Below are 6673 nucleotides of genomic sequence, written 5' to 3' on the forward strand. Positions count from 1 at the left end.
CATCCAGGTGACCGTAGACACTAATGCCATATCCTTTGTAAACTTGGCTGCTACCTTTTTGAACTTATCTATACTTCTGTGTTGCAAATCATCCTGTGCTGTTGAGTTCTGTCATTTGTAGCTGGAGGAAGGCTTGGTAGGGAGCAGAGTCTTGCTGCAGAAACCCTCTGTTGGTGACTATTTGCAATATTGTCTGGCTGAAACATCTGAAAAGACTTAGAAGGAATCAATCAAAGCATGACTAAAAAGTGGATGAGCAAAACAGCCATAAGCACTGGGAAAGGGCTGGGAGGTGGTCTGGAGGAGAGAGGAGTTTGCAGGGAGGTTCGTTACAAAACATCGGCCTATGGCATAGTAGCAACACTGACCATAGCAGGAGATGTTATTCTTGCTAGATATCCACATATGTTATGGAATTATATTTTCAGAGAGGGAACAATTGCTGAAAAACAGTGAAAGTCAGTCCTTGATTAAGATACACCAAAATGGCAACTTGCAGTATTGTACAGATTATTGTTGGTTTTTGATTGTTGGTCACTTCACTGATCATCCCCCTGAGAAAAGTCCTGAGTTATTCTTAGAAGTGTTGTTCTTTTTTTCTTTCGATGTGAGGAGGCAACCTAGTTTCTTAAAAATAGAGGAATGGTACAGGGTTCAGTGCCTCAAGCTACCTGTGAAACAAATACAGAGGTCGTGAGGAAGGTATTCTGTGCCTCTGTTGTCTTACCTGGCATGGTGAACTATGGATGGTTCTAAGATGTGCTGCATAATATTTTTTAAGCAAGCTTAACAGGAAAATGTAGTGGCTTGAGACAGTAATTGGCAGCAGGAAGCCTCCTGTCACCTTCCTGTTTGCCCTCTGGGATGTCTGAATTTGTAATGGCCAAAGTCCTCTGTTTTGATCTCCTTGCTGTGCACTTTTACAGGCTGCAGCTCACTGATGCTGTCTGTCTGATTGTGAAAATGATATGCACAGTACGGTTTGTGTCTTCCAGAGGAATGTGGAATGATTTGACCTACATTACCAGTGTGGACAAGACAAAGATGGTCACCTGCAGGAGGATAAAAGATAGCTGAGATATACGGCCATTAAGAAGAAGGGAATTTTCTATAGGCAGAAAAATCAGGCCTCTTAAGACACATGTATTCCTGATTCCAGTATACATGGAGGGGACTTGTAGAAGATTGACATGCGCAGACAGTTGGCTTTTCAGAGGAATTCTTAGGACCAGCAGCTCTCAGCGCTGTCTCAGGAATGGGGATATGCACAAAAGGGATCGGTGCAGAAGTGATGTATCGGTGCGATAACAATGCGGGAGCTCCAGCTGTTGGGAAGGTGTCGGGTGGGAGGGCTGCTTGCTAAGTACCGGCTTTTTGACCCGGGGAGGTATTGCGGAGTGCGGCGTGGTGACCTGACTGAAGGGAAACGTTGAATTCCAAAGACACTACAAGCTACTAGAAAAGACAGCAGAGAGTGCAATGGCACATCGCTGTGCATGAATTAGGGGCCCCTTCATTTCCTACCCAACATGAGAACCTCCTTTCACTCACTGTATGTGAAAAATAAATGCAACTCACTTTGCAGGGACTTTAAATTAACATCTGTAATGCAATGTGGCATTGCAGTGATGAGCACCTGAATGTCTTGTGTTATCCAAGCAGAGCTTGTGTGTTAAATAACACATAAGGCCACACAGTGCCCACACAGTGCCCACAAAGAAGAAATCAAATTATTGGGTAGCTGTTCGTTATTAGGTAAACAGTCCTATTCGCTAAGCAAGACAGGCATCCAGTGAAACAATATTTATAATAATTTACCATGATGTGTACATGCAAGAATCAAAATTAAATCATTCTTGATACAGTTATTTAAAGCATATACCAAACTTTTGAATTTTTGTAATTATAAGTGTTTCGTTCATATGTTTTTGTGAGTACAGCATTTATACATAGTGCCTGGAAAGTGTAAAGTGTTATATGAGTAAAGAGTATTATTTCACAATTTTCATGGAAATTCCACACCCCTTGATTTCTCTTGCCTGATCCTGACTAAACAAATCTCCATGATATGCTTTTGTTTGTGTGGCTTTTCCCTTTTTTCTGCCCATGGTAACATATTCAGTAAGTGCATCCATGTCTGTTAGACACTAGTCCAGCAGATGGTGCTGCACGTCTGTGCATTTCAGGGGGATTTTTTGCTGTTTTCTTTTTTAACAATAGTTATTGACTCCCCAGTTAAAAGGGAAAATATAATTCCTATTCTTAAATATATGTATGCACAGAAGTGGGTTTTTTTCCCTAAATTATGTGTGTTATTTTTAAAGCTGTTAGAGAAACAAAAGTAATTGTAACATGACAAACTATTTTCCCCTGTTAACATTCCTTTTGGATTGAATTTTCAATTATGTAGACCACTGTGCCCATTTGTTCAAATTACATAAATGTAAAACAACTGCTTCTGGCCTTTAAAAAGACCTGTAGCTCCTCTTGTGCCTGTTAAAAAAATATTTTTTATTTGTTTATGCCAAAGCTCCTGAAATGGGTATCTGTGTGAAAACAAAGATTTCAATTATGATTTGCTTTCTAGCAAACAATACTTTTGTTATCTAAAATACATGAAAATATTTTTTCCTGGCTGTACATATAAGCCATCTAACTGAAAAAAAGATTCATTTAAAGGATTGTTGGATTATTTATAACTAAACCAATGCAGACAGTTATTGTCATTTAATCACTGCTTATTATAAATTTCACATGTGAACCTTTTCCTCTATAAGTCACACAGTGTTTTTTAATGGGATGTAGTGGGACACATTATATCTTTTCTTTCAAATGGGTGCACTAAGACTAACGCAATGAAAGGAGCAAAAATGGGAAGAGATACTGAGGGGACTGTGCAAGTGAGTGTGGATCAGAACATACAGGAAGTTTGAAGGATGGAGCATCTGGCATCATAATTTATGTATTGACTAAAAGTCTGATGGCTTTATTGAAACCTGGATCTTCTGACTTAGGAGAAACACAGTTGCATAAAAAGGAAAATTGCTCATAATCCAGGTCTGATGTGTTATCAGTTACTTCTTGCTAACCGGTGAATGATATAAATTGACACCAATTTTAATATATTGATCTTAGAAAAAAAATGACAAAAGCCAAAATCAAATACTTTTGAAGTTTGAGGAGGTTTAAATTTCTCACCAACAGATGCTCTTTTTCCTGTTCTACACTTTTTGCATAGTCGTGCTGGTGAAGGCTGTGACTTTTGCTGGCACAGTGCTGTGGGCAGGGGCTTTGGTGTGGTAGAGATGGGTGCAGAGCAGAAAAAACCCCTCCTTTTGCTGCAATATTCATTTGAAAAATTACTAGAAGCCTTACCAACATAGGGTCATTTATTTTACTTGTACAACCTGAGTTTTCACTAAGAGACTGCTAGGGCAGCTGTGACAACAAATCCCTTTAAGCATAGACAAAAGCTGATTTTATGTCAGTGGCGAAGGGTCCGCACGGCCCCTTTGAGCATCAGCCAACAGAGGGCATTGCAGCCAGCAGTCTGAATGGTGCCCAGTGGGTTAGGATGTACGTTTTCAAAACACTGTTCAGAAAACGTTCATGTAAAACCATTACTAGGTTTTATTTAATAACCTCCTAACCCCCTCTCTCTCTCCTCCTCCTCCCCTGTGTTCCTCTAATGCCTTTTACAGCTCTTGCTGCACAGCGTGAAGCCTTAGAGCTGTATTCATCAATGACTCACACCCTTGCTTAGGGGCCAATTTTCATGGAAGCTATACAGGAAAATCTTGAAATGCACCTATCTCATGCAGGGCACAAGATGATTTCTCTATTCATTACTATTCCAAAAGGACTTGTTGCCCTTTGGAAATGTTCAGATATTGCTTACATTTGTGTGCGCATGCATACATGTGCAGAGCTAACTTGCCTTTAGATTTGAGTGTTCTAAAAATAAAAATGTATTGTTATTATCATTGACGCTAGTCAGCTGAAAGGTAACTAAGGACCTGCTTACAGTGGCTGGAAGCAGGCAAATGCAAAAGAAAAGGCAGCGCTGTGCTTTAGATGAGCAAATCCTACAGACTCAAGCACAAAACTTGTTAAAAATCACCCTTTTTGAATGCTATGATTAGCAGCCTTCTGAGGAATTTGGGAGTAAAGCCAAGGACTTACTCTGAGAAACCAAACTGCACTTTTGCCTCCAGCAGTTGTGTAGGTCAAGGTTTCAGTACTTTTGTAAAACACTGGAAGAAAACATGTTCCTTTCCCTTAAGACCTTTCTGTTTAAAGACTAACAGGGAGTCTTGACTGCAAAATGACCACTCGTAGAATAATTACATTCTGAGAGGTTGCTGATTATAACCAAAATTACTTTAAACAGTTTTAAGGAAGGGACGGAGACTTACTGCTTAGCATAAAGGAGTTTTATTTACGCATGTATAAAGTGGCTTACATCCCTACAGGATTACAGTAATTGCGATATTTTACTGTAAGTTGTAAAAATTGTGTCACACAATGATGAATCAGAACTGTAGGAAAAAAAAGAGGGTAAAATTTTCTTTTCATAATTTTTCTGACTTAGGCATTTCAAATCATAATTCTAAAAATAGCATTTTCCTTCTCTTTGTTTCTTAAACAGAATGGAAAAATCTCTTTCTGCAGATCAAGCCTATTCAGTGATATTAATTTCTACCTTCAGTCTGCTCAGGTGAGTTACTCAGGAATGCTAAAGATCAGATTTGTTTTTTCCCTATTCGTGGATATTATTTTGTCTAAGGGAGTTTTGCTAACATAACTTTTTGCTTGGCAGATAGTTTCTTCCTTGTTAAGATGGCCTAACGAGAGAGTGTTGCCTTACAAGAGTGCATAGAATTACCAAGCTCTACTTGTGTGTTACACATAACAGGAAAATTCTTGATCCTATCAGATCCAAGAAATAGGAGGCAGTGAGTCCCATAAAGGCAGTAGCATGATCCTTGTTTTAAAGGTGATGAAACAGGGGCAAAAGAGGTTAAGCGACTTGCCTGACATTGCCCAGAATGCAAAGTAGGAGATAAGAATTTTTTACTTGCGTTTTACATTCAGACACAACCATAAGACCTATATGAAAGTAATTGCTATTTTGTTTCCATAGGGCAGCCTGTTCCATTTCTTCCTTTCTAAAGTCCATTTGTGCTGTAGAGAATATGTAGGGATTGTGAATGTACTCGTAAGTAGCATTCCACAGTTGAACTAATTGCCAGGCCAAGCAAGGGACCACAGTAAATGAGTGAATAATTTGATCCAAGATGGATTTGTACTCTGCCAACACAGCCTGAAATCTTCTAATGCTTCTGGATTTGGCTGTGAGCTGTTCATTGTTGTTTGTGCCTGTTCTTTTCTATTGCCATATTTTCTCTGGATATCGTTTCTGTTCACCTTATCTTCGTATAAAAGGCCACATCTTTACCATATTTCCAGGGAGTAGTCAGTAGTAGCATATGAAATTTACTGCTATGGACCAAAATATGACAGATAAAGGTAGTGCATTACAAAGTTCTTGCCCTCAATCATGCAGAAGGTGCTCTCTGCTTCTGTGAGCAGTGGTACAAATGTGGCTACACTGTAATGGGAGAAAGGTTAACAGCAAACCAAGACATTTTCTGCAGCAAAAGGAGCTGGAATCTTCCCTAAGCAATTACCTTTTATGTAATAAATAATGTCAGTGGTCAATAGAGGGAGTTTCCTTACCCTAATCCCCTTACATTTAACTGAAAATAGAAATGCTATTAGTTTGACTAGCAGGCTATATCGTGAGGTATGGCCATACGTGGTTGTATGGTAACTTAACTGCCAGCAGAACTGTTTCTACAGTAGCCTCTGTCTATCCTTTCCTTGAATGAAATACAATAAACGAATAAAATGCATGCTAGAGCTTCAGTGGTGTTAGGTGCTGTTGGCAGACATGTCTATTGATAAACTGCAGTTTCTCTGGAATATGGAGTACATTGCCTTTTATTACAGATTCCACTGGCATCATGAAATTGTGAGTAGCTTCTCCTGTAGTTTTAGCTTCTCTTGACTCTGAAAATCCATCTCTAATTACTAATGGATACTTTCCAAAACATAAACAATGTTACAGTAAAGCAAGGGCAGTGCCCTGCAAGGCCAGTGGCCTTGTAGTTACAGGAAGCTGATCAAAGAGAAGAACCTTAGGCTGACCTGAGCCATGGCCTTTCCCAGTGTTCTGCTGAAGTCTCAAGTAACTGCAATTTCTTCTGTTCCCCTCTTGTGTCTATGAATCCTCAGTGCTTGAATCTTTCTGCTTCTGGCTTATAAAATCCTGTGTCTGTGGTAAGATTCCTCATTTTCTTCCTCATTTTGGCAGTACTGAGACAATCAGATCAGTTGTTAATTGTTTATTTCTTAGCAGTTCTGGTTTTTGTGGAAGGAAATTTGCCTGCCTTCTACTGGCATATGTGTTGTCAAGGCAACAGCTTTTGCTTGGGGAACAGCAGAAGAGAAAGTGACAGGAACATCCTCCTGAGAACCAAGGTCTTATGTTGTATGTCATATAAACATGTGCGTGGTCTTTTTACTGCAAAGAGTATCTATTTACTGGTTAGTGAAAATAGAAGTTACGCACAGTGCAACATAATGAGATGGAGCTTATGCTTCTGATGAA

This window comes from Caloenas nicobarica, chromosome 8 (genome assembly GCF_036013445.1).
Source record: "Caloenas nicobarica isolate bCalNic1 chromosome 8, bCalNic1.hap1, whole genome shotgun sequence".
NCBI classification, from domain to species: Eukaryota; Metazoa; Chordata; class Aves; order Columbiformes; family Columbidae; genus Caloenas; species Caloenas nicobarica.